Source organism: Hypanus sabinus, chromosome 14 (assembly GCF_030144855.1).
Source record: "Hypanus sabinus isolate sHypSab1 chromosome 14, sHypSab1.hap1, whole genome shotgun sequence".
NCBI classification, from domain to species: domain Eukaryota; kingdom Metazoa; phylum Chordata; class Chondrichthyes; order Myliobatiformes; family Dasyatidae; genus Hypanus; species Hypanus sabinus.
In genome coordinates, this window is record NC_082719.1 from 40,511,598 (window position 1) to 40,537,242 (window position 25,645).

At 40.1% G+C, this 25,645-nt stretch overlaps 1 pseudogene; it reads right to left on the minus strand.

Moving 5' to 3' along the window:
- Window positions 1-14,349: 14,349 nt before the first annotated feature.
- On the minus strand, window positions 14,350-15,037 carry LOC132404466 (RNA-binding protein 25-like; annotated as a pseudogene).
- Between the last annotated feature and the right edge of the window lie 10,608 nt (window positions 15,038-25,645).

Here is a 25,645-nt window from a genome sequence, read left to right on the forward strand (position 1 = left end):
TCTGAATCATATGCCTCTCCAAATATTCATAAATACTGTCTCTCAAGATCTTTTCCATCAGCTTACCAACTACTGAGGTAAGACTCACTGGTCTATAATTTCCTGGATTATCCCTACTCCCTTTGTTGAAAAATGGAACAACATCTGCAACCCTCCAATCCTCTAGAACCTTCCCCATCCCCATTGATGATGCAAAGATCATTGCCAGAGACTCAGCAATCACCTCCCTCACCTCCCACAATAGCCTGGGGTACATCTCATCTGCTCCCGGAGATTTATCCAACTTGATGTTTTCCAAAAGCTCCAGCACATCCTCATTCTTAATGTCTATATGCTCGAGCTTATCAATCCACTGTAAGTCACAATTGCAAACAGGCAATGAAGCACTGTTGTATTGTGTTCAAGTCTCAACAAATACTATGACCAGATTGAATGGAGGTAAACACTATCACAATGAAATAATTAGATGACATGTGCATATTCACAAGCACAATTGCTGAATCTGCTGCACTGCCGAATCCATGGTGGTTGTGACAAAGTCATTGCAATAGTATCAAGTGGGAAAGCTCCACAAAAGGAATTTAAATTGTCTGAGGACTTGGAATACATTCGGTGTTGGATACTAATGTCAATAATCATTTGAATATCTACTTATTGCAGTTAAGTTGACCCAGCTGTCTGTGCCTATAGATTTCCCCAACAAATATGCTAAAATAAAAGTAGGCTATGTATATTTTTCCATCTGGAATGTATAGTAGCCTAAAGTTATTCATTGGATTCCGATCAGCACCAAGATCAGCACCAAAGATCTTTTTCACAGAAGCATCTTCAGCAAAAGCTGAAAGCTGGATGAAATGTTGTACCTTCTTCACCATTGTGTGTCCAAGAGAACAGTGGTTATACATTATACTCTGCCTTGAAAATTCTATTCCAGTGAAGGAATAGAGATGAGCAGATTCGGTACAAAAAAATACAAATTACGGCGTTGAATTTGATGTTAAATTACAAGGAACAAATGATAATAAAATAAAAATAAGGAGAAAGGATTTTGAAAGCAAAACTAAAGAATTGATCTTTAAAAAATATTTTGCCCATCGATTCAAATTCTATGAGAAGTCACACGTGTAATATTATGCCAAGAAGGTTGTTTGGCAATAATTAGGCTATTGCACCTTTAAGAATTAAGATACACAGGAACATGTCAGTATTCATATTTTCTTGTGTGCTTAATGGGTAGTTAATGAGTAAATATAACAACCTCAGCCCTTTAAATGGACATTATTGTTGAATCTATCGGTAGTGTATTTGTGAAGTGAAGATTTTGGAGATTGGTGCCAATTAGACAGCAGCTTCTACAGTTTTGGATGTTGAAAGTTGCAATTTTTTCCATGGTAATATTGATCATTGATAGTTTCTCTTTTTCTTCCATTGCAAAATGCAGATCAATTTGAACAACACAAAGATTAAAGAAAAGCTTTATTTGCCACATGTACACGTTTGTACATTGAAACATCAAAACATATATTGAAATATGTTATTTACATCAATGAGCAACACAGTCTGCAGATGTGATTTACTGGGACGGGATGGCAAATGTTGCCATCATCACAGTGCTAACATAGTATTCCACAATTTAATAATCCTAACCTGTATGTCTTTAGAATGTGGGAGGAAACTGGAGCACTTGGAGGAAACCGACATGGTCAGTACAAACTCCTTATCGAGAGTGATGAAATTGAACCTAGGCTGCTGACATAGTTGAGGTGTTACATTACTGACTGTGCTACAGAACCATCCTAAGTATTGCAGAGGTACAAGAAATTCTGCAGATGCACACACGGAGTTGCTGAAAGCAAGTCAGATAGCATCTATGGAGGGGCTAAACAGTTGGCATATTGCACATTCAATTTGGGTAACCTTTCACAGATTTTTTTTTAATGATACAACTTTACTGAACTGTTTATGTTTGCAAACCGCTTCCGACAGAAATTTCATTCGCAATTGGCATTTGAGTCAGGTAGAAAGTCAGTTTTCTGTTAATTGTCCAATAGCTTTAGTAAACATTAAGCTTAGTTATAAATTCTATTAAGAGTGTCATAACCATTATGATCAAAGTTACTAGCACTTTTTTTAATGTACAATACTGATCGCTAAGATAATTAGTCTGCTTTAGAACAGAATTTTGCACACACTGGGAAATACTACCCTCGCCATAGGCTTAAACATTTCATTGTGAGTTGTGTTTAAAATGAGATGCAAATGGTTGTATATGTCAGAACGATCAATTGCAAGATTCAGTTCATAACATGTTTCACATTTGCAACTTGTATTGCTATGAGGGAACAAAACTTCAATATATAATTTACTCTTACAGTCTGAAGTAATGAGTTAAGGAGTAAAAGTTTTAAAAATTCAGGCTAAGGGCTACTTGACTTTGCTGCTCAGTTTTATGTGAACAAAGCTTTACAAATGCTTTGTAATATTTCAAATTTCAGAAGACTTAAAGAGGGAAACTCACTTTGAATGATACTTCGGTGATTGTATTCGCCAGGTTGATACTCATGCATGTCTCCGTATTCCGGTTTCAGTTAACTTGGAATAAAATTCTGGAGAGGTGTACAGCACAGGTAGATCAATCTTACCATTCCACAAAGTCAAAACAAAAATTACCCCTAAAGGCCTTCAAAACCAAATTAAATATGGTTTGGTCATTTTTTTCCTGTGATTTTTTTTTCAGTAGGGTGGACATGATGAAGCTGGAAGCTTCTGCCTAGAAATTGGATTCTTCTTATTTTTGAGGTGCTGGAACATTGTTGTGTTTAACTCTGGTGGCAAAACTGGCCCTGTCAAAAGATAACAACTTGGTCTGGAGTAAATACACAATAGTGTAAGTTTTTTTTTACCAGAAATAGAACAATAAATGTGGTCAACATACACATTGCCACCAAGACCGCACTATTTCCAGAGCAGCTACAACTTGTGAATGTTTTTGCACAGAAAATGGAGGGTTGGGGTGGTGTTGAAGGAAGCTGGGCAGAGTAAGTGTGGGTGTTGGGCAGGATGAGGGGGAGCAATGGGAGAAGACAGAGAAAAGCCAGGATATGTGGCAAGGTATAGGAAAAAGTCTGATGGCTGATGGCTCCTGTATTCTTCTTCATAAATGAGAATCTCTACACTCCGATGCATGTCGGAAGAAATCCCATGACTCAGAAGATATGTCAAAGTGAGCTGCCTTCTCATCCAGACACTCTTATACTGAAACAAAAGCTCACTGCCTACACAGTCCAATTCTAATACATCATTCCCCCCACCAACCACCTCATCAAAATTATGACGTTCTATCTTTTCCAATTCTCACACAATATTCTCCAAGTATAGGATCACTCAATCAGAAATCTCCTCAGGTTAACACAGTAAGGAACAAATCAGATAGAAATAAAAAGGAGCATGACTGCGGTGACTCACCAAGCCAGAGGAAACTATTATTTTTCTCATAAGCAGAGAGAGCAAAGTTATACATATTTGCCAGGTAGCCTCATGAGCAGTGCTTCACTATGATGACTACATCTAAAAGTTCAAGGTAAGTTTATTATCAAAGTACATATATGTCACCATACGCAACCCCGAGATTAATTTTCCTGTAGGCATAATCAATAAAGCCATAATAGAATAATAACCATAAAAAGTGACTGAAAGACCACACTAACTTGGGCACTCAACCAGTGTGCAAAACATTACAATCTGAGCAAATACAAAAAGAAAGGAATAATAAATAAATAAATAAACAAACAAACAAACAAACAATAAACATTAAGAAAATGAGATGAAGACTCCTTGAAACTAATGGGGCAAATGAAGTTACGCACTTTGTTCCAAGATCCTGATGGTTGAGGGGTAGCAACTATTCCTGAACTTGGTGGTATGAGTCCTCAGACTCCTGTACTTTCTTCCTGATGGCAGCAGTGAGAAGAGAGCATGACCTGGATGGTGGGGGTCCTTGATGATAGATGCTGCTTTCCTGCCACAATGTTTCATGTAGATGTGCTTGATCATGAGGAGATGTTTACCGGTAACAAACTGGGTAATATCTACAACTTTCTCTGTATGATTTTCTATTCAAGAGCACTGGTGGTTCCATACTAGGCTGTAATATAGCCAGTCAATATTCTCTCCACCACACATCTATGGAAGTTTGTCAAAGTTTTTGATGACGTGCTGAATCTTCACAAACTCCTGAAGAAGCTGACATGCTGCTGTGCTTTAGTTGTAATTGTCTTTTGTGCTGGGCCCAGAACAGGTCTTCTGAAATGATAACAGCAAGGAATTTAAAGTTACTGACCCACTCCACCTCTGATTCTCTGATGAGGACTGGCTCATGAACCTCTGGTTTCCTCCTCATGAAGTCAATATTCAGCTCCTTGGTCTTGCTGACATTGAATAAGAGGCTATTGCTGTGGCGCCATTCAGCCAGATATCCAATCTCCCTTCTTTATGTTAATTTGTCATTATCTTTAATTTAGCCTATGACAATGATGTCAACAGTAAACTTGAATACAGCATTGGAGTTGTGCTTAGCTACACAGTCGTAAGTGTAAAGTGAGTAGATCAGGATGCTATGCACTCAGCCTTGTGGTACGCAGTGCTGATGGATTGTGGAGGAGTTGTTGATGCCAATTGAATATTACCGGGGTCTTCCTGTGAAGAAATTAAGGATCCAATTGCACTATTTGACTCAATTACAGTCATTATCTTTATTACACATACTGCTGTATCACTATATGGGTGTTGTGAACACAACAATTATTTTCCACTTTCTCTGCACAGCATAAGGAAAGGATGTCTTTCCCTCACTTGGATCATCATCTTACAAAAAAGGATGAGTCGTTGGAGTAATCAAACCAGAAGTGAAGAATGAATGAAGTGGAGTAGGGAAATAATAATGAGGATAATGATGAGGAAGAACACAGGTCATCAGTGGGCCTGAAATTTGTACAGGACTAGTTGAGGGAGAAGTGTACACGCATCTGTGGTTAAATAATTGTGAAATACTTGAAGAGGAACTTCTGTTGGAGAATGAGGAATAGAAACATATCTTGCATAGCTGAATGGAATATTCGAACCAGGGCTTGACTTTGGATGCATGTAGAGTCCATTGACAGTGCAGCGTGGCAGATTTATTGCACATCAGACCACAGTGATGCAGCTCCATGGACCCATGTTCAATCTCTCCCGCTAATGCTGTTTGTGTGGAACTTCCATGTTCCTGTGCTGCCGGGTCTGCTCTCACACCCTAGTTACATGCTGATAGGTTAACTGGCAATTGTAGATTATCCCCTAGTGTAGGTAAGTGGCAAAGGAACTAAAGGCATGTTTGTGGGCATGTGAGAGAGAACAAGTTGCAGTGTAGCTGGGAAATTGAAGAAAAAATAGTGAGACTAATAAAATTATTCTGTTGGAAGCAGGTGTGGTTTTGAAATCAAGACTGGGACCTCCTGTGTTATGTAAGTTATTGCACCAATCTCTGGCTTGCCCATCCTCCATTAATTTCACAATGGTTGAGTTGTTTAGATTACCTGCAAGTGGACAGCTGCTAAATTTATACTTCCAAAGTTATCACAGCAGAGTTGAAAATGTCCCATGTTAAGCAGGTTCTCATTACTTAATAATTCAAAAATTTGTATTATCTTCATGCTCATTTCGTTATTGTCTTAATTCCTCATCATAATTCTTTCCTTTACTCAAATTAGGTCAGGAGACATTTAAGGCTCAGTCTGAATGCACATTGCACCTTCATACAATGGATAAGAAAGAAAGATACATTCTTATGATCCATATTATATAGAGATTGTCAATAAGTCAAACCAAGAGAATCACATTTAGTTCATACTGCTGAGGTGCAGAGCCGATGAGTGAGAGAGATAAATACATGAAGGGAAATATACGGTTTATAACAAATATATATGAAGGGAAAAGAAAAGTGAGGATGAGTGGAATAAGTACAATATGTATCTCATACTATAATTCTCTGTGTCTGGAAGTCTGGATGGAAAAAGGAATTCAATTTTTTATTATACAATCCACATGCTCAGTATCCCTGAGATGTAGGTATTCCTCTGTGAGGGAATGGCAGGCTGGAGTTCAGAATTCCTCTTTCGATATCCAAAAAGAGCAAAAATAATGCACACCACAGATTCATTATTTATACACATCCATTTATGGTTACACCTCTAGGACAAAAACTTACATCAATATACTTCACTTACAAAAGTAAATCCAGGATGAGTACCCCTTATCCGAAAATTTAAAATACAAAAACTTCTGAAATCTGAAATTTTTTTGAGTGCTGACACGATGTCACAAATGGAAATTGCATAGGACACTGGGAAGATTCCCAGGCGATGTGCAGTTCTGCACACCATAGACTATTCTGAGAAGTGACCTCACACTTATATGAACAGAAGTTAATGAAAAGTAGAAAAACACCGCACAAAATGAATAATGAAGATATTAATTGTGTATTGAAAGAGTGGATTCATCGGTGTCAGAGTGAACATATGTAGCTTAATGGTATGCTGACCATGAAACAAGCAAAGATCTATTATGACAAGCTGAAAATTGAAGATAATTGTGAATATTCATCAGTCTGGTTGCAGTGATTTAAGAAGAGGCATAGCATTAAATTTTTAAAGCATCTATCTGCTGATAATGAAGCAGCAAAGACATTCATTGATGAGTTTACGAAGATTCTGGCTGATGAAAATCTAACACTAGAACAAGGCTACAATGCTGATTGTTTTTATAGCTTGCATAAAACCTATAAAAGTAAAGTAGTACAAATACCTTTTAATCAACACATGACATCGTAGGTGGAGACTGAAAGCCTGCTATCACTGGTTGTTCAACAGCTGTTTCTGATATTCAGTCGATGCTGCTGGGCAGCTTTTGTTACTCTGCACAAGTTATATTTTCACAATGTTACTGGGATGTAACTTTTTTTTACTGTTAAGTACATACATATGATGAGCAAGTGTAAGACAAAGCCTGCTCACTAGTAGCACATAAATTCAGAGCCGGAAATTTTGGCGATCCCAAGCTAATTCATTACGTTTTCCAAAATCTAAACAAAAATCTGTAAATCCAAAATACTTCCTGGCCCAAACATTTCAGGTCAGCAGTAAAAAGTGAGGAACAACAGAATGGTTTCTTCTTATTACAAGTAGTAATAAGAAGAAACCATTCTGTTGTTCCTCACTTTTTATGACAAAGACTAACCAAAATACGTCACTTTCAGGAATATTCTGCCAACTGCAACATGATTTAAACTGATGAGGTACTCTTATTTGATAGATGAAGCAATTAGTACCATATATTCTATCTTTTCTTTTGATTCATAATTACTTGCCTTTCAATTTAAAATTGTCATCTTTGGTGACTAGTTTCTAATGCAATTGAAATTGCCATGAAAGGCAATTCATATTTTGACCCTGTAATTTTAAGTGACCCAAATCGTATATTTGGAACAGAAGCATTCGCAGCTGCAACCAGGATATGATTAAATTTGACATGATCTATCATAAACTAATACCCAAGCATCTAATTAGAAGGTCCATCGTTAAAATTCGGAGGGAAGAATTTTAAAAAATCTGGTCGGACAAATGTTTATAAAACATCAGCTTTGGTCAGAAAGAAGATTACACACTCAACTTGCGCATTCAAATCAATTTTAGCTTGGATAACAGCAAATGAAATTATCCTTTTCTTTTCTTTAATAACAACCCTGCAATAGATTCTCCATGCTGCTGCAAAACATTGCATAAACTTGATTTTATTATATCAAATTGTGATCTCAGCAGAATTACACACCTGAAATACAGAAAGATGGAGGAAGATACTTTCCAAGCCAAATTCGCCTACTTTTCCATCCATTAGATTAAATGCTAGAGGTTAGGTGAATAAATAAAATCTTTAAATTCTTCTTTCCAACTGAAGAATAGTTTCTGAATTATGAAGACAGAACCAGAATCAGGTTTAGGATCACTGGCGTATGTCATGAAATGTTCTTGATTTAGAGCAATGCATAATAATAAACTATAAATTACATTAAAATATATATTTTAAGAATAAATAAATATTTTATTTATTTTATTGTTCAGGAAGAGAGCATAAACATTGAAGTGATGTACATAATTTCATTGTCCATTCAGAAATCTTATGGCACAGGAGAAGAAGCTGATTTTAAAATGTTGAGTATGTGTCTTCAGGCTCCTTACCTCCTACTTGATGGTAGCAATGGGAAGAAGCCTTGCCCTGGCAGTTGAGAGTCATTAGTGATGGATACCACCTTTTGAGGGTGCCCTGGATGCTGCAGAGGTTAGTGTCCGTGTGGCTGAGATTGTAACTTCCTCCAGCTTTTTCTAATCTTGTGCAATGGCCTCTCCATACCAGACAACAATTACCTTGTAATTGTTGGGCCCCATATGTTGGGCCCAAGATAGACATTCAGAGATGTTGACACCCAGGAACTTAAAACTGCTCACCCTTTCCGCTGGTGATCCCACAATGAGGATTGATGTGTTTTCCATTGACTTTGCCTTCCCGAAGTCCACAATCAATTCCTTGGTCCTACTGATATTCAGAGCAAGGTTGTTGTTGTGACACCACTCAACCAGCTGATCTATCTCACTTCTGCATGCTTAATAGCTCATTGTGTACTGATGCATGTTCCTTTAACTACCCCTTCTTGAAGTGCGCAATCAATTCCTTGGTCTTACTGAGAATAAGTGTAAGTTTGTTATTGCAGACACAAGTGTCTGCAGGTTCTGGAATCTGGAACAAATGATAAAATGCTAAGGAACTCAGCAGATTTAACAATAGTTGTTGGGGGAAAGGAATAGTTTATGTTTTGCTTCTGAATTATAATTACTGGTGGCATGTGATGCCCACATGCCTGTTCCTATGACACAAGATTTGACAAACTGCAAGGCAACATGACAAGATCTTTTAGTGATGGTAAATGAAATTATGTATCAGTCATAAGACCAGAGGTAAATCCTCAACTCTTCATTGAAATAGTCCAATAGCATAGTTTGCAGCTGCATGGAGAATTGATGAGGCCTTAATCTGAAAAATGGTAAAGTACAGCATTCCTTTGGTATTGCAATAGAAGTTTCTTGACACAACTGTGTCGGGGTGATGACTTCTTCTCTGTAGGCTGCCTCATTATTATTTGAGATAAGGGCAATTAATGTAGTATCGTCAATAAATTTATTTAGCAGATTGGAGCTCTGAGTGGTGACACCGTCATGGGTATATAGAGAATAGAGGAGAGGGCTTATGACATAGTTCTGAGGGGCACCTGTGATGAGGATCAGAGGTGAGGGAAGCCCACTCTTACCACCTGCTGGCAATCTGACAGGAAGTAAAGGATCCAGCTACACAAGGCATAGTCAAGGCCGAGGTTTCTGAGATTCTTGTTAAGCCTGGATGGAATTATGAAGTTGAATGCTGAACTGTAGTCCAAGAACAGCATTCTCACATAAGCATCCTTCTTCTCCAGATGTGTAAGGACGGTGGGTAGAGCTGTGGCTATTGCATCATCTGTCAATCACTTGTATCAGTAGGTGAATTGTAGGGGGTCCAGTGTGAGTGGTAGCATGCTGAAGCTGTAGTCTCTGACCAGCCTCTCATTACTGCTTATTACTGAGGTCAGTGCAACAGGATGTCAGTCATTCAGACAGGTTACCTAATGGTGGATGTTTTGAAGCAGGAGGGCATTTGACACTGGGAGAGGGAGAGATTAAAAGTGTCAGTAAACACACCTGCCAGTTGTGCCGTGCACATCCTGAGTACCCGCCCTGGGATGCCGTCCGGTCCTGCAGCCTTGCGACTATCCACTCGTTGGAAATATGCATACAAATAATATGAATGAAAATGTAGATGGGTGGATTAGTAAGTTTAGAGATAATCCAAAGATTGGTGTGTTGTGGGTAGCATAGATGACTAGGAAGTTGCAGATATGGGTGGAAAAATGGCAGGTGGAGTTTAACACGGCCAAATGTGAAGTGTTGCACCTCGAAAGGTCAAATGTAAAGAGACAGTACACTGGTAAGGGCAGAAGGATCTTGGGGTCCAAATTCATAGATCCTTGAAAGTGTCTGCACAGGTTGATAGGATGGTTGAGAACGCATTTGGTAGGCATGCCTTTATTAATCGTAGCCTTAAGTCAGGAAGTAATGCTCAATTCAAAATCAATTCAAATCAAGTCAAATCAAGTCAAGTCATATGAAGACCATCTAATGGCTCCAGGGTTGTCTTCACTAGAATTATAGACAATAGACAATAGACAGTAGGTGCAGGAGTAGGCCATTCGGCCCTTGTAGCCAGCACCACCATTCACTGTGATCATGGCTGATCATACACAATCAGTACCCCGTTCCTGCCCTCTCCCCATATCCCTTGACCCCACTATCTATAAGAGCTCTATCTAACTCTCTCTTGAAAGCATCCAGAGACTTGGCCTCCACTGACTTCTGGGGTAGAGCATTCCACATATCCTCCAATCTCTGGGTGAATAAGTTTTTCTGCATCTCTGTTCCAAATGGCCTACCCCTTATTTTTAAACTGTGGCGTCTAGTTCTGGACTCACCCATCAGCGGGAACATGCTTCCTGCCTCCTGTGTGTCCAATCCCTTAATAATCTTATATGTTTCAATCAGATCCCCTCTCATCCTTCTAAATTCCAGTGTATACAAGCCCAGTTGCTCCAATCTTTCAACATATGACAGTCCCGCCATTCCGGGAATTAACCTTGTGAACCTACGCTGCACTCCCTCAATAGCAAGAATGTCCTTCCTCAAATTTGGAGACCAAAACTGCACATAATACTCCAGGTGGGGTCTCACCAGGGCCCTTGTACAGCTGCAGAAGGACCTCTTTACTCCTATACTCAATTCCTCTTGTTATAAAGGCCAGCATGCCATTAGCTTTCTTCACTGCCTGCTGTACCTGCATGCTTGCTTTCATTGACTGATGTACAAGAACACCTAGAACTCATTGTACTTCCCCTTTTCCTAACTTGACTCCATTTAGATAGTAATCTGCCTTCCTGTTCCTGCCACTGAAGTGGATAACCTCACATTTATCCACATTAAACTGCATCTGCCATACATTCGCCCACTCACCTAGCCTGTCCAAGTCACCCTGCATTCTCATAACATCCTCCTGACATTTCACGCTGCCAGCCAGCTTTGTGTCATTGGCAAATTTGCTAATGTTACTTTTAATCCCTTCATCTAAATCATTAATGTATATTGTAAACAGCTGTGGTCCCAGCACTGAACCTTGCGATACCCCACTGGTCACAGCCTGCCATTCTGAAAGGGACCCGTTAATCACTACTCTTTGTTTCCTGTCAGCCAGCCAATTTTCAATCCATGTCAGTACTCTACCCCCAATACCATGTGCCCTAATCTTGCCCACAAATCCAGAAGCAGAAATAGACATGGAGGTCCAGGTTTTAAGCTTGTTAATCAGTACTGAGAGACTAGTGGTGTTGAACACTAAGATCTAATCAGATTTTAGATTTATTTATCACACGTACATCGCAATGTGTTGTTTGCTTTAACAACTAATACAACTTAAGGATGTACTAGGTTATGCTGCAAGGGTTGTCACACATTCTGACACTAGCGTTGCATGCCCACAATATTCATCAGAACAACATAAGCAACAACAACTACAAAACAAAGCTATAACAAATCCCTTTCCCACCATTCCACCCATCCTTCCACCCCAGGATAATCCATTGCTGAGCCTCCAACAATCTGTCCTTGGCCCTGGATTCTCAAAGTTGCAGACATCAGGCCTACAAACTCTCATCCCTGCCTGGACTTGCAGACATCGAGCCTCTGACCTCTGGACTCATTGACCTAGGGGCTTTGACCATGGGCCATGACCTTTGTACTCACCAACTTCAGCCTTCAATCATTGAGTTTTGACCTCTAGACCTCTTGCTTCAAACTTTGGACTTCGCCGACCTCTGGTTATCGACCCCAAGACCTGCCAATAAATGAACTTTGATTTCCATGCTTCGACATCTGGACTTACATGGACCTCCAACTCTGCAACTCACTGACATGGAGTTCAGCAGCCCTCATGCTTCCTGCCTGCATGGACTTCCAAACTCAGGACTCACCAAGCTGCCCCTGGAGTCAATCTCACCGCTCTAATTATGCCCTAACAGATGAGGAATAAAGGATAAAGAAGAAGAAGAAGAAACTTAACAGATACTTAGTTTGCTGAAGCTTGAGCTTGGCCTAAGCCTGATGAACCAAAGCCAGAGCCTCCCCTTTCTAACACTGGCTGCTTTTTAATCTTCAATCGTGGGCCGGTGTGGTCGACTCTTCTTCTCATGTCCTGTTACTGATTGGATGCAGTTCAAACTCCATGTGTTAGTTTTGCTTTATAGGAAGTAAAATAATATAAACCCTGCAATAGCTGATATGCATCCAACTGCATCTCTCAGTTCACATGGAATGTCCCTTTTGGTCTTACGATGACCTTTGTCAATTATATCTTGTCTTCTTTTGGGGTCCTGTGTTGCTGGCCTTAAATGCCACAGATCTAGCTCTCGGCAGATTGTGAAAATCACCTGATCCATCCACCCTTCTGCTGTGGCAGATTCAGTATGATCTTGAAATCAAAATTACGTTGCTTACTGCCATATCTATAGTGTATATTTCATCTGCAATAATTCTGAATGGGAATATTTGATGATTCCCTTGGGAACGACACACAAAATGTCATCACTGTCCATCACAATCTTGTTATGCATTGAGGTTGGTTGAGGGATAGCAAACTGAATGGTATCTCATGAATACATCATATGACCATTCCACAAGCACCCATAACCTTACCAGTTGCTGCAAACTTCATAGTGACTAAACTCCTGTTCTAGATTTTTATTTGTGTAGTGTGGAATACACAAAATATTATGGCTGGGTGCAGGTATCAGAGAGGGTAAGGAAATCCAGCAGTTAAAGGACATAGCAATTTAAAATTGAGAGTTTGAATGGGGCTGGTGGGTGTTCAGGTTCAGATGAAACAGGACATTTAAGGCCTGATCAGCGTCTTGTGTCTGGAATGACATTCAGCTGGCTGGGGATTAATGCGCTGAAGAGGACTGTGTGTAGAAACTGTTATGTTGTGTAATTCTAAAATATTAATTGACAGCAATACAAGGAGTCAGGACATAAATGTGTGAACTTGGTTCTTACTTTAGCGAGGTGTGTAGATATGATGTGTTAGCATCATGACATGTGCAATTCTCTTTTTATTGCATACAATAAGAATACTTAATTAAACAATATATTTAGAATATTTCTCAAACATTACTGAAATATTAAATACACATTTCCCTGCTTAGCTATACATTCCAACCCAATATAGACTGCATCTCAACTACATACACAGTATACTGTATAATAGAACTACTATACTGCAAACAGAGTATACAATATAAACATATAGTATACTCCACAGCACAATGCATTTTGAATTGTCCCATTCAAGTCTAAAGATTGAATGGCTGTGGTGAATTTCTTACTCTTGTGGGATAACATCTTTCCTGACAAGGGAAGTCATTCTCCTTGGCATGTGAGGCTTGTGATTGTGAAGGCAATCTCAAGTTCTGGGCACTCCTCTGCGTTGTTTGTAGGATGTGACTTTGAGACCGTTGAAAGTGATTCTGACAGTTGTCCTGCTGTTTTTCTTTCTCACGTTCCTTCTCTTTTTCATGCCTTTCTCTTTCTCACTCACATTCTTTCTCTCATTTCAACTTCCCATTGTTCTTTTTCTTGCTTCCTTTTTATTCTTATAATTTCTAGCGAGTATCTCTGATTTTGCTAACTTCTTGAGATATTAGGCCTCAATTATCCTCTTCCATTAGCACTTATGTTATCTGTTATGTTCTATAACTTGAAAACATTAAACTAATAAAACACAAGAATCTGAGATTATGTCTCTAGTTCAATTTTACTTTAAGCAATGCACACTCATATCACACGGTAATGACAGATGCAAATAACATATTTTAACATATAAAAAGTAATTATTTAAACCAAAAAGAATGCTTAATTAACCAATAAATGTAGATTACTAAAATATTATTGAAATATTAAATACACAACAATCCTCCCTGCTTAGCTGTAAACTCCAATTCAATAAAATACATTGCAACTATATATACACAGTATACTATATGATATATCTACTATATACAGACATCCACAGCATAGTAAAGTTATAATTTTCCTATTCAGTCTTAAATATTTAATGAGCGTGGAGGATTTCTTACGTTTGTGGGATGACACTTTCCTGGCATGGGGGATCACTTTGCTTGGCAGGTGAAGCTTGTGACTGTGAAACAATCTCAGGTTTTGAGGCCTCCTCGGTGGTGGCTATGGGGGTTGACTCTGAGTCTGCAGGAAGTGGTCTGATAGCAGCATCCAGCTTTCTTCTTCTAGATTGTGCATTTTGATCTTGGGAAGGTGCATTTAGTTCACTGGAGTATTCTCTTAGCAACCTTTCTGTTGATCCCTTTACAACCTGATCTCTCCTTTCGGTTTTCTCATCCAGAATGTCTTCTGATGAATCCTCAGTTGACTCCTTTCTTTGTGGCCTTCTGTTTGTGCTGCTTTTTGTCTCCCATTTGAAGTTCATGCAATATCCTCAATGCATGCAGAGTGGATTCCGGTTCTTTATACTCACAAAAGTCCAATGCCTGCAACTTTCCTGAAGCTCCTTGAATTCTCTTCCATCTTAAAACCAAGCCACATTTTGCAAGTAACTGCCTGATGAATGTACCAGAAACTTTCTCAGATATGTTACCTACAAAAAGTGTTGTAGTTGGATCACTGCTTTTGTCACTTTCACATATCCTCAGAGCAGCATGGTCCTTCCATGGTCCAATGTGCTTTCCAACCAGAGGCACAGGAGTTGTCACCAACAATTGTTTGTCATCTGTTGGGCAATGGTTCATGCAGACATATATGGCATCAGCCAATATATTTCTTAATTTGCTTTCATATAGCTCAATTGCATGAGATGGGGCATGCAAGTTATGGCTGGATCTCCGATCAAGCTGTAGTTGTATCAGTCAATCATGTCCCCACAAAACTGGGCCATCTGTTTTTACCACATAAAAGCTATGAAGCTTGTTGGTTGTTGTATTTCATTGTCACAGATGTTGTACTGTTATCTTTTCTCCAGTATAAGCTCTTAGCTGGATATCTGCAGCCTTCAGTTTAGTATATTTGAAATGCCATTCTAACTCATTTTAATGGAATGACTGATACCTTTGAACTAGTGTCCATTGCCATTCACTTCTTGTGTGCCATATTGCTTCTCTGTTGTTAATTTTCACACTGTTGATTTTAAGGCTACAGAGTCCTGTATCACTCTTATCAATATTAAATATTTCATCAACAGCATGCAGATTTGATTGTTTTAATACTGCAAGTTGACTTCTTTATCTTTTAATCTTCCCTGTGTAGACCATTTATATTTGTCTGCCAACATGCTCTTTGTATGTTTTCTACTTTGTTGCACTCTCTGCAAGTTTCATCTTTAAATGTACATCAGTGTGTTGTACATGAGCCCCAGCCATAATGGTAGCACAATTTGTTTGGCCAGGCCAGTTTCTGTTTAGATGCTGCAATTTTGTTTGCGCTCTCTTTTATTCCTAACTGCAGCTCAGTTGCTTCTCTCTGTGCTGTTTCCATTAATACAGCAATTTCAGTGGTATCAACTGAACTCTAAGTGTAAGTTGCACTTCAGTTAGGAACCATTTTTGAAAGCTTTTTTGTAAGATGCCACAAATTGAAGGATCGCACAAATCCAGCCTGACTTACTGATTTTTCAAAAAATTAAAGATTCGAGATTTAAAGTATATTTATTATCAAAGAATGAGTTAATTATAGAATCTTGAGATTTGTTTGCTCACAGGTAGGCATGAAGCAAGAAATCCAAAAAAGAAATAAAGAAAGATAAAGAATTAAAGTAAAAATAAAACACCAATGCCCGATATGAAAGAGAAAGAAAAACCAACAAAAATTCATACAAACAATTGAAGCCAAAAAACAACAACCCGGACCAAGTATTGAGTCCTCTGATCCAAACCCGTAGCAGCCCAGAGAAGAGCCAGAGCCTCACTTATCACCATCATATTAGCAAGCACAGAGCGCAACAGCTGGGGTGGTCTTCATTGACTTAGCAGTATAGAGAGAGAGGAGTGACCATTGTGGAGACTGAGTGAAATCGTCTCTCACCTCAGATCCTAACACCCTGTCTTTTCAGTCTATCTGGACCAGCATTTAAGTTAACCAAACAGCAGAACAGCAAAAGGTTCCAGCACCTTGGAGAGAGGAGACAGCATCACAGAAAGCAAGCAAAATTGGCTCACGACTCTGATTTCGGCTGGCGTTTATATTGTCTGAACAGAGTATCATACCTCACACTAGGCCCCAGGCAACACTGCAGCAAAAGGCTCTAGACCTAGGCCATGCTCCAGGCCCAGATTTCACTGCACAGCCCAAAACCACTCTCAAACTCTTCAAATCAGCTTGATACACAGAGCAATCCCACCACAAAACCAGGCCAGATATAGGGGACCGAATCTCCTCTGCCTGGGACCAACTTGTCCTCTTGGTGCCCAATGTGATCTAGCATCACATTTAGGCCAGTTGTGTAGGAATCAGAAGTACATCTGCAACAATTCTGCAACACACAATCTTGGCTGGTCCTTTGAATTTGCCTTTCCATAGCTTGCCCTTCACTGCTTGTGGTGACAGTTTAACACATCTTACATCAGAAAAGTTATTTTTAGTGATGTTTTTAGTTGGATTTCTTAACTTTTTTACTACCAGAAAGCTGTCGCACATGTTTGGTAGCACCATCTTAACTGAAAGCCAGTATTTCCAGAATTGTCTGTTTTTAAAATTTTATATTTCCAATAGCAGTAATTTTTTAGTTTAATGTTACATCCTGATGATAGTCTGAGACTCTGCCTGGTATGATTCCAAATGTTACAGATAAAATCTAGAAAATTTCCAATTAACATGGAAACAGTTACAGAAACATATGGTTAATGTTTGCAGTTATGGTATTCCATGATATTCTATCCCACTGTACACAGAAACTGTCATTTCACTTCCAAATTCCCTTTGGTCATTAAAGTTACTAAATCCATAATAGGCACTTCCACATCTTTCTCTGAAAACATGTGGTTTGAATGCCTTCCATTAGATTTCTAAGCCAGCCAAATGACCAGAGGGGCCTTATTCTTATCCATCCAGGAGCAGTTGTTGTTTTCTCTTCTCTTTCCTGTGCTGTTACTTTTGGAATCTCCAAGAACACATTCTTGAGCATCTTCCATTTACCTTTCAAAAGCTGTCCCCTGGCAGCATTGACTGGAATTAGTTCAGCTCCATATGTATGTTATGAGTGTCCAGATCTCTCTGATGACCACATTTCTAAACTCCACACAGGCTCAGGTTTGTTAACTGCCTGTCTGGCACTTAACACTAGATAAGCAGAAAATTTCTTCCAACTGAATACTGAAAGATCATAGGCAGTTTAACCATATCCACAGCTCAGCATTCAACACCATCATCCTCTCAAAACTGATCAATAAGCTTCTACTTGTTGGCCTCAATACTTCCTTGTGCAATTGAATTCTTGATTTCCTCACTTGCAGATACCAGTCAGTTTGGATTGGCAACAACATCACTTCCATGAACTCCATCAGCACAGATGCATCACAAGGCTGTGTGCTTAGCCCCCTGCTCTACTCACTTTACACTTACGACTATGTGGCCAAGCATAGCTCCAATGCCATATTCAAATTTGCTGATGACACCACTTGTCATGGGCTGAATCAAAGGTGGTGATGAATCAGCATATAGAAGGGAGTTTGAAAATTTGACTGAGTGGGGCTATCACAACAACCTCTCACTCAATGTCAGCAAAACCAAAGAGCTGATTATTGACTTCAGGGGAAGGAAACTAGAGATCCATGATGCAGTCCTCATCAAAGGATCAGAGGTGGAGAGGGTCAGCAACTTTAAATTCCTCAGTGTTATTGTTTTGAAGGTTCTGCCCTAGGCCCAGCATGTAAGTGCAATTATGAAGAAAGCATGGCAGCACCTCTATTTTCTCAGGAGTTAGTGAGATTTGGCATAACATCTAAAATTTTAACTAACTTCTATAATGTTTAGTGAAGAGTATATTGACTGGCTGCATCACAGCTTGCTATGGAAACACCAATGATTTTGAGTGGAAATACCTACAAAAAGACATGGATACAGCTCAGTCCATCATGGGTAAAGCCCTTCCCACCATTGAGCACATCTACATGAAATGTTATCATTGGAAAACAGCATCCATCATCAGGGACCCCCGCCACCCTATCTTATGATATTAATGGTAAGATTCCTGGCAGTGAAGAAGATTTGAGAGATCTTGGGGTCCATGTTCATAGGACACTCAAAGCTGCTGCACAGGTTGACAGTGTTGTTAAGAAGGTGTAAGGTGTGTTAGCCTTCATCAATCATGGAATTGAGTTCAAGAGCTGTGACATAATGTTACAGCTATATAAGACCTTGGTCAGATTCCACTTGGAGTACTGAGTTCAGTTCTGGTCACCTCACCACAGGAAGGATGTAGATACCATAGAGAGAGTGCAGAGGAGATTTATGTTGGCTAGATTAGAGGGCATACCTTATGAGAATAGGTTGAGTAAACTTGGCCTTTTCTTCTTGGAGTGACAGAGAATGAGAGGTGACCTGATAGAGGTGTATAAGATGATGAGGGGCATTGATCGTGTGGATAGTCAGAGGCTTTTTCCCAGGGCTGAAATAGCTAACATGAGGGGGCATGGTTTTAAGGTGCTTGGAAATAGGTACCGAGGAAATCTCAGGGATATGTTTTTCACACACAGAGTGGTGGTTATGTGCAATGCACTGCTGGTAGTGGTGGTGGAAGCAGATAGAATAGGGCCTCTTAGATAGGTACGTGGAGCTTAGCAGAATAGAGGGCATGCTTTTGGGAAATTCTAGGCAGTTTCTAGAGTAGGTTAATGGTCAGCGCGTCATTGTGGGCCGAAGGGCCTGTAAGGTGCTGTAGATTTCTATGTTCTATGTTCTCACAGCTGCCATGAGGAAGGAGGAAGAAGGAAGAAGGTACAGCATCTCAGGGGTCACACCACCAGGTTATTACCCTACAACCACAAACTGTTCCAACTGCTACCATCTGGGAAATGATACCACAGTATTAAAGCCAGGATCAACAGGCTCCGGGACAGCTTCTTCCACCAGGCCATCAGACGGATTAATTCACACTGACACAATCATATTTTAAACTATATTGAATGTTCTGTTGTATATCTTACTGTGCATACTATTTTTTACAAATTGCTATAATTTGCAAATAGCATGTTCAGACGGAGATGTAATGTAAAGATACTTACTCCTCATGTATGTGAAGGATGTAAGAAATTAATTCAATTCAATACTTACAATGGAAAACAGTTGATTGAAGTCTACTTCAACATCTGAATCCTTACATTTGGGTGATGTTGCCTGTCGTCCCTCATATAATGTCCTTTCTTCTAGCAGTTTATTTTGCTGATGTATCAAGTGTGCAGTTGTAGATGTTGGCACTCCAGTTATCTCTGCCAGCTGAAGATGAGTGTTGTTAGGTGGATGTCTTTTAATTTGGTCCTGGGTGGTCACTTTTTAGGTTAGTGTCAAATCTTTCCTTGGCAAGTGTTCCAAAATTTTTTTTCGTCAAAATACAGAAAAATTGTCAAAAATCACTGCTTTTGGAATTGGTGTCCATTGGTCCAAATGGATCATGTAACAAAATAATAAAGGCCAAAGAAAGCAGCACTGAAGGTGCTGTATTTAAATGCATGTAGCATTCGAAATAAGGTGGGCAAACTCGTGGCACAATTGCAGATTTGTCGATATGACTTTGTTTGGAGTTAAGAAACTGCAGGGGTTAAAAATAAAATATGGGCAACATATATAGGGCTCCAAATAGTAGCCAAGATGTAGGACTGAGATTGAAAAGGGAGCTGGAAAAGGAATGTAATAAGGGTAATGTAAAAATTGTGATGGAGGAAAATCAGGTTGGTGTCGAATCGCAAGAGAAGGAATTTGTTTAATTCCTATGTGATGGCCTTATTAGAGCTGCTTGTGCATGGGCCTTCTAGGGGAAAGACTATCTTAGGTTGCGAGTTGTGTAATAAACTAAATCTTATTAGAGAGCTTAATGTGAAGGAGCCCTTAGAAAGCGGTGATTATCAAATGATTGAATTCATACTGTAATTTGAAAGGGAGAAGCATAAATCACATGTATAGGTATTGGAATGGAATATGGGAATTACAGAGGCATGAGAGAGGAACTTTTCCAGGTGGGTTGGAGGAGGATACTGGCAGGGATGATGGCAGAGACCAAAAGACAACTAAAAAATCTCTAAGATATGAAATATGAGGACCAACTAGGCAATAATATTAAGTAGGATACCAAAAGTGTATTCAGTTATATTAAGAGTAAAAGTTAGATGAGAGTTGATATTGGACCACTGGAAAATGATGCTGGTGAGGTAGTAATGGGGAACAAAGAAATGGAAGATGAATTTAATGAGTACTTTGCATCAGTTTTTATTGTGGAAGACACTAATAGTGTGCCAGATATCTGTGAGTGTCAGAGAGCAGAAGTGATGCCATTGCTATTACAAAGGAAAAAGTGTGAGGCAAACTCAGTCTTAGGTGGATAAGTCACCTGGACCAAATGGACTACGTCCCAGAGTCCTGAGAGGGGTTTTGAAGAGATAATGGATGCATTGGTCATGATGTTTCAAGAATTACTTGATTCTGGCATGGTCCCTGAGGACTGGATAATTGCAAGTGTCACTCCATTCTTTAAGAAGAGAGGAAGTCAAAATAAATGAAATTATATGACAGTTAGCCAAACCTCAGTGTTTGGGGAAGTGTTGGAGTCTATTATTCAGGATGCCATTTCAGGGTACTTGAAGACTAATGATAAAATAAGTTAAAGTCAGCATGGTTTCTGTAAAGGGAAATCTTGCCTGAAAAATCTGTTAGATTTCATCAAGGAAGTAACAAGCAGGGTGGACAAAGGAGGGGTGGTGGATGTCATTTACTTTGATAAGGTGCCACATATGAAGCTGCTTAACAAGAGAAAATCCTATGACTTCGCAGGAAAGATACTTACATGGATTGAGGAATGGCTGACAAGCAGGAAGCAGTGAGTAGGAATAAAGGAGGCCTTTCCTGGTTGGATGACAGTGACTAATGGCGTTCCTCAGGGGTCAGTACTGGGACTGCTTCTTTTCACATTGTTTGTCAGTGATTTAGCTAATGGAATTGATGACTTTGTGGCCTAGTTTGCCGATGATACAAAGATGGATAGATGGATGGATGAGTCAGTAGAGCTGAGGAAGCAATAAGATTTCAGCAGGACTTAGACAAATTGGAAGAATTGGCAAAAAAGTGGCAGATGGAATACAGTGTTGGGAAATGTATGATAATGCATTTTGCTAAAAGGAACAATAGTGCGGACTGTTATCTAAATGGGGAGAACATTCATACATCAAAAGAGCAGGGGCATTCCTAGTGCAAGACTCCCAGAGGTTAATTCACAGATTGAGCCTGTAGTAAAGAAGGAAAATACAATGTTGGCATTTGTTTGACATTTATATAGAATATAAAAGCAAGGAGATATTGCTGAGGCTTTATAAAACACTAGTCAGACTACATTTGGAGTATTGTCAATAGTATTGGGCCCTATATCTCAAAAAGGAACTGCTGTTATTGAAGAAAGTCCAAAGGAGGTTCGTGAGAATTATTTTGGGAATGAAGTGGTTAACATATGAGGAGTGTTTGGCAGCTTTGGGCCTGTACTCACTGGAATTTAGAAGAACGCATAGGAATCTCATTGAAACCTACTGAATGTTGAAAGGACTAGATAAGGTGGATGTAAAGAGGCTGTTTTTAATGGTGGGGTTATCCAAAACCAATGCACGTAGCCTCAAAATTTAGGTACAACATTTTAGAACAGAGATAAGGAGGACTTTTTTCAGCCAGCGAGTAGTGAATCTGTGGAATGCTTTGCCACAGACTGGTGGAGACCAAGTTTGTTAGTACGTTTAAGGCAGAAGTTGATAGTTTGCTGATTGGTCAGGACATCAAAGGATATGGTGAGAAGGCAGCTGTATGGGATTGAGTGAGATCTGGGGACAGCTATGTTGGAATGACGGAGCAGACTTGATGGGTTGAATTGTGTAATTCCGCTCCTATGTCTTATGTTTTAACCAGTAGAGTGAACACTGTTTGAATGGAATAGGACTGGAAAGTGATGAGCAGGTCATTGTCCAAAAACATTATGCAATAGAAAATGAGCTGGAAAATATGGCAAGTCATATCAACAATAACACAAAACCCATAATATTAAAACTACTCATCACTTCTTTAGCCTGGAACATGGGAGGTTAATTAAAATTTATCAATAGAGTGTTTGTGGAGCAAAATTGAAGGTTGGTAGATAAATGTCAAACATGGGCTTTTGTTTCATTATATTACTTGAGGAATCAATGATCAAATTATCTTATAAAGAGAAAAGTGGTAGAAAGGAAACAAAAAGAGAATAGGGCTGCATGTAATTATAAGTCAAGTCAAGTCACTTTTATTGTCATTTCGACCATAACTGCTGGTATAGCACACAGTAAAAACGAGACAATGTTTTTTCAGGACCATGGTGTTACATGACACAGTACAAAACCTAGACTGAACTACATAAAAAACAACACAGATAAAAAACTACACTAGACTACACACCTACCCAGGTCTGGATAAAGTGCAGAAAACAGTGCAGACATTACAATAAATAATAAACAAGACAATAGGGCAGTAAGGTGTCAGTCCAGGCTCTGGGCTTTGAGGAGTCTGATAGCTTGGGGGAAGAAACTGTTACATAATCTGGTCATGAGAGCCCGAATGCTTCAGTGCCTTTGCCTTTTTCCCGTCGGTAGGAGGAAGAAGAGTTTGTATGAGGGATGCGTGGGGTCCTTCATAATGCTGCTTGCTTTGCGGATGCAGCACATTGTGTAAATGTCTGTAATGGTGAGCAGGGAGACCCCGATGATCTTCTCAGCTGACCTCACTATCCACTGCAGGGTGTTGCGATCCGAGATGGTGCAATTTCCGAACCAGGCAGTGATGCAGCTGCTCAAGACGCTCCCAATACAACCCCTGTAGAATGTGATGAGGATGGGGGGTGGGAGATAGACTTTCCTCAGCCTTCGCAGAAAGTAGAGACGCTGCTGGGCTTTCTTTGCTAGGGAGCTGGTGTTGAGGGACCAGGTGAGATTCTCCGCCAGGTGAACACCAAGAAATTTGGTGCTCTTAACGATCTCTACCGAGGAACCATCAATGTTCAGTGGGGAGTGCTCATTCTGTGCCCTCCTGAAGTCAACAACCATCTCTTTTATTTTGTTCACATTCAGAGACAGGTTGCTGGCTCTGCACCAGTCCGTTAGCCGCTGCATCTTGTCTTTGTAAGCTGAGTCATCATTCTTGCTAATGAGACCCACCATGGTCGTGGCTTTGGTGAACTTGATGATGTGGTTCAAGCTGTGTGTTGCAGCACATTCGTGGGTCAGCAGAGTGAACAGCAGTGGACTGAGCACACAGCCCTGGGTGGCCCCCTGTGTTCAGTGTGATGGTTTTGGAGATGTTGCTTCCAGACTGACTGAGGTCTCCCAGTCAGGAAGTCTAGGATCCAGTTGCAGAGGAAGGTGTTCAGGCCCAGTAGGCTGAGCTTTCCAATCAGTTTCTGAGGGATGATTGTGTTGAATGCTGAACTAAAGTCTATGAACAGCATCTGAACGTATGTGACTTTTTTGTCCAGGTGGGTTAGGGCCAGGTAGATAGTCGTGGCAATGGCATCATCTGTTGAGCAGTTGGGACGGTACGCAAACTACAGGGGGTTCAGTGAATGGGACAGCAGGGTCTTGATATGCCTCATGATGAGCCTCTCGAAACACTTCATGATGATGGATGTAAGTGCAACGGGACGGTAGTCATTTAGGCAGGACACTGAAGACATCTTCGGCATGGGGACGATGGTGGCAGCCTTGAAGCACATTGGAATGGTGGCACTGCTCAGGGAGATGTTGAAGATGTCAGTGAGAACATCTGCCTGCTGGTCTGCACATCCTCTGAGCACTCTACCAGGAATGTTGTCTGGCCCAGCAGCCTTCTATGGGTTGACCCTGCACAGGGTTATTCTCACATCGGCCACAGTGAGACACAGCACCTGGTCATTCGTAGGAGGGGTGGACTTACTCGCCGCCACGTCATTTTCCACCTCAAGACAGGCGTAGAAGTTATTCAGCGCATTTGGGAGGGAGGCATCGCCCACACAGTCAGGTGATGTTGTCCTTTAATTGGTGATGTCCTGGATGCCCTTCCACATGTGCCGCGTGTCGCCGCTGTCCTGGAAGTAACTGTGGGTTAGTTGGGCATGTGCACGCTTTGTCACTCTGATGGCTCGGGACAGTTTGGTCCTCACTGGTTGATAGGGCTGCCTTGTCTTCTGCTCTGCATTCTACAATATGACTCTAAGTCTATGACAAATAGTTAAATTAATTTCCCAATGGATGCCAAAACAGTGGTACCCCAAGATGAACATAATGGTCTGAAATTACCTGGAAGGCATGTCTACTCAACAGTCTCAGATTTACCTTGAACAGATTCTCCTAATTTTTTTTTTAAATAAGCCAGCTGGTTACTGAATCCCAGTAAAACCAACTGAAGTACATTGGCAGCTGGTTATGCCTTAGCCATAGGTTGAATTTGATGTCCAGGTGTTAACATCTTAAATGTTTGTCACTAATGCCTGCTTTTGGCCCCTGTTCTAAATAATTTCCAACCATGAACCTGTCCAAATATCTTTTAAATTTGATAGCTATCTCTAACAATTCCTCTGCCAGCTTGTCTCATACACCTGCAACCCTTGAGTGATAATCTTGCCTCTTAGGTTCCTTATAAATCTTCCCCCCTCACATTAAATGCATGCCTTGTAGTTTTAAAATTCCCTGCCCTGGGAACAGGCCTGGGATATCCACTTTGTCTCTGCCCCTTATGATTTTATAAACCCCTATAGGTCACCTGTCAGATTTCTTCACTCCAGGGAAAACAGTCCTAGCTCATTCAATCAAGCCTCATAATTCAAGTCCTGGGAACATGCTTGTGAATATTTCCTTCCCCCTCTGTAGCTCGTTCACATTTTTCCTGTGGAGTGTTGAGCAGAATATCATATTCGAGATTCATTTTCATGAGCGTCGTGTACAGCTGTAGCATGATGTCATAATTCTCCTACACACTGGCTCATCAAATGAAGGCCAGCATATTGTATGCCTTGTCTATCTGTGCTGCCACTTTCAAGAAACTTGTTCCCCTAGCTTTGTCTATATTATAGCACTCACCAGGGCCCTGCCTTCCTACCCTATTTTAACTTCCTAAAAATGCATCACTTCATACTTGTCTGAATTAAATTCCATCTG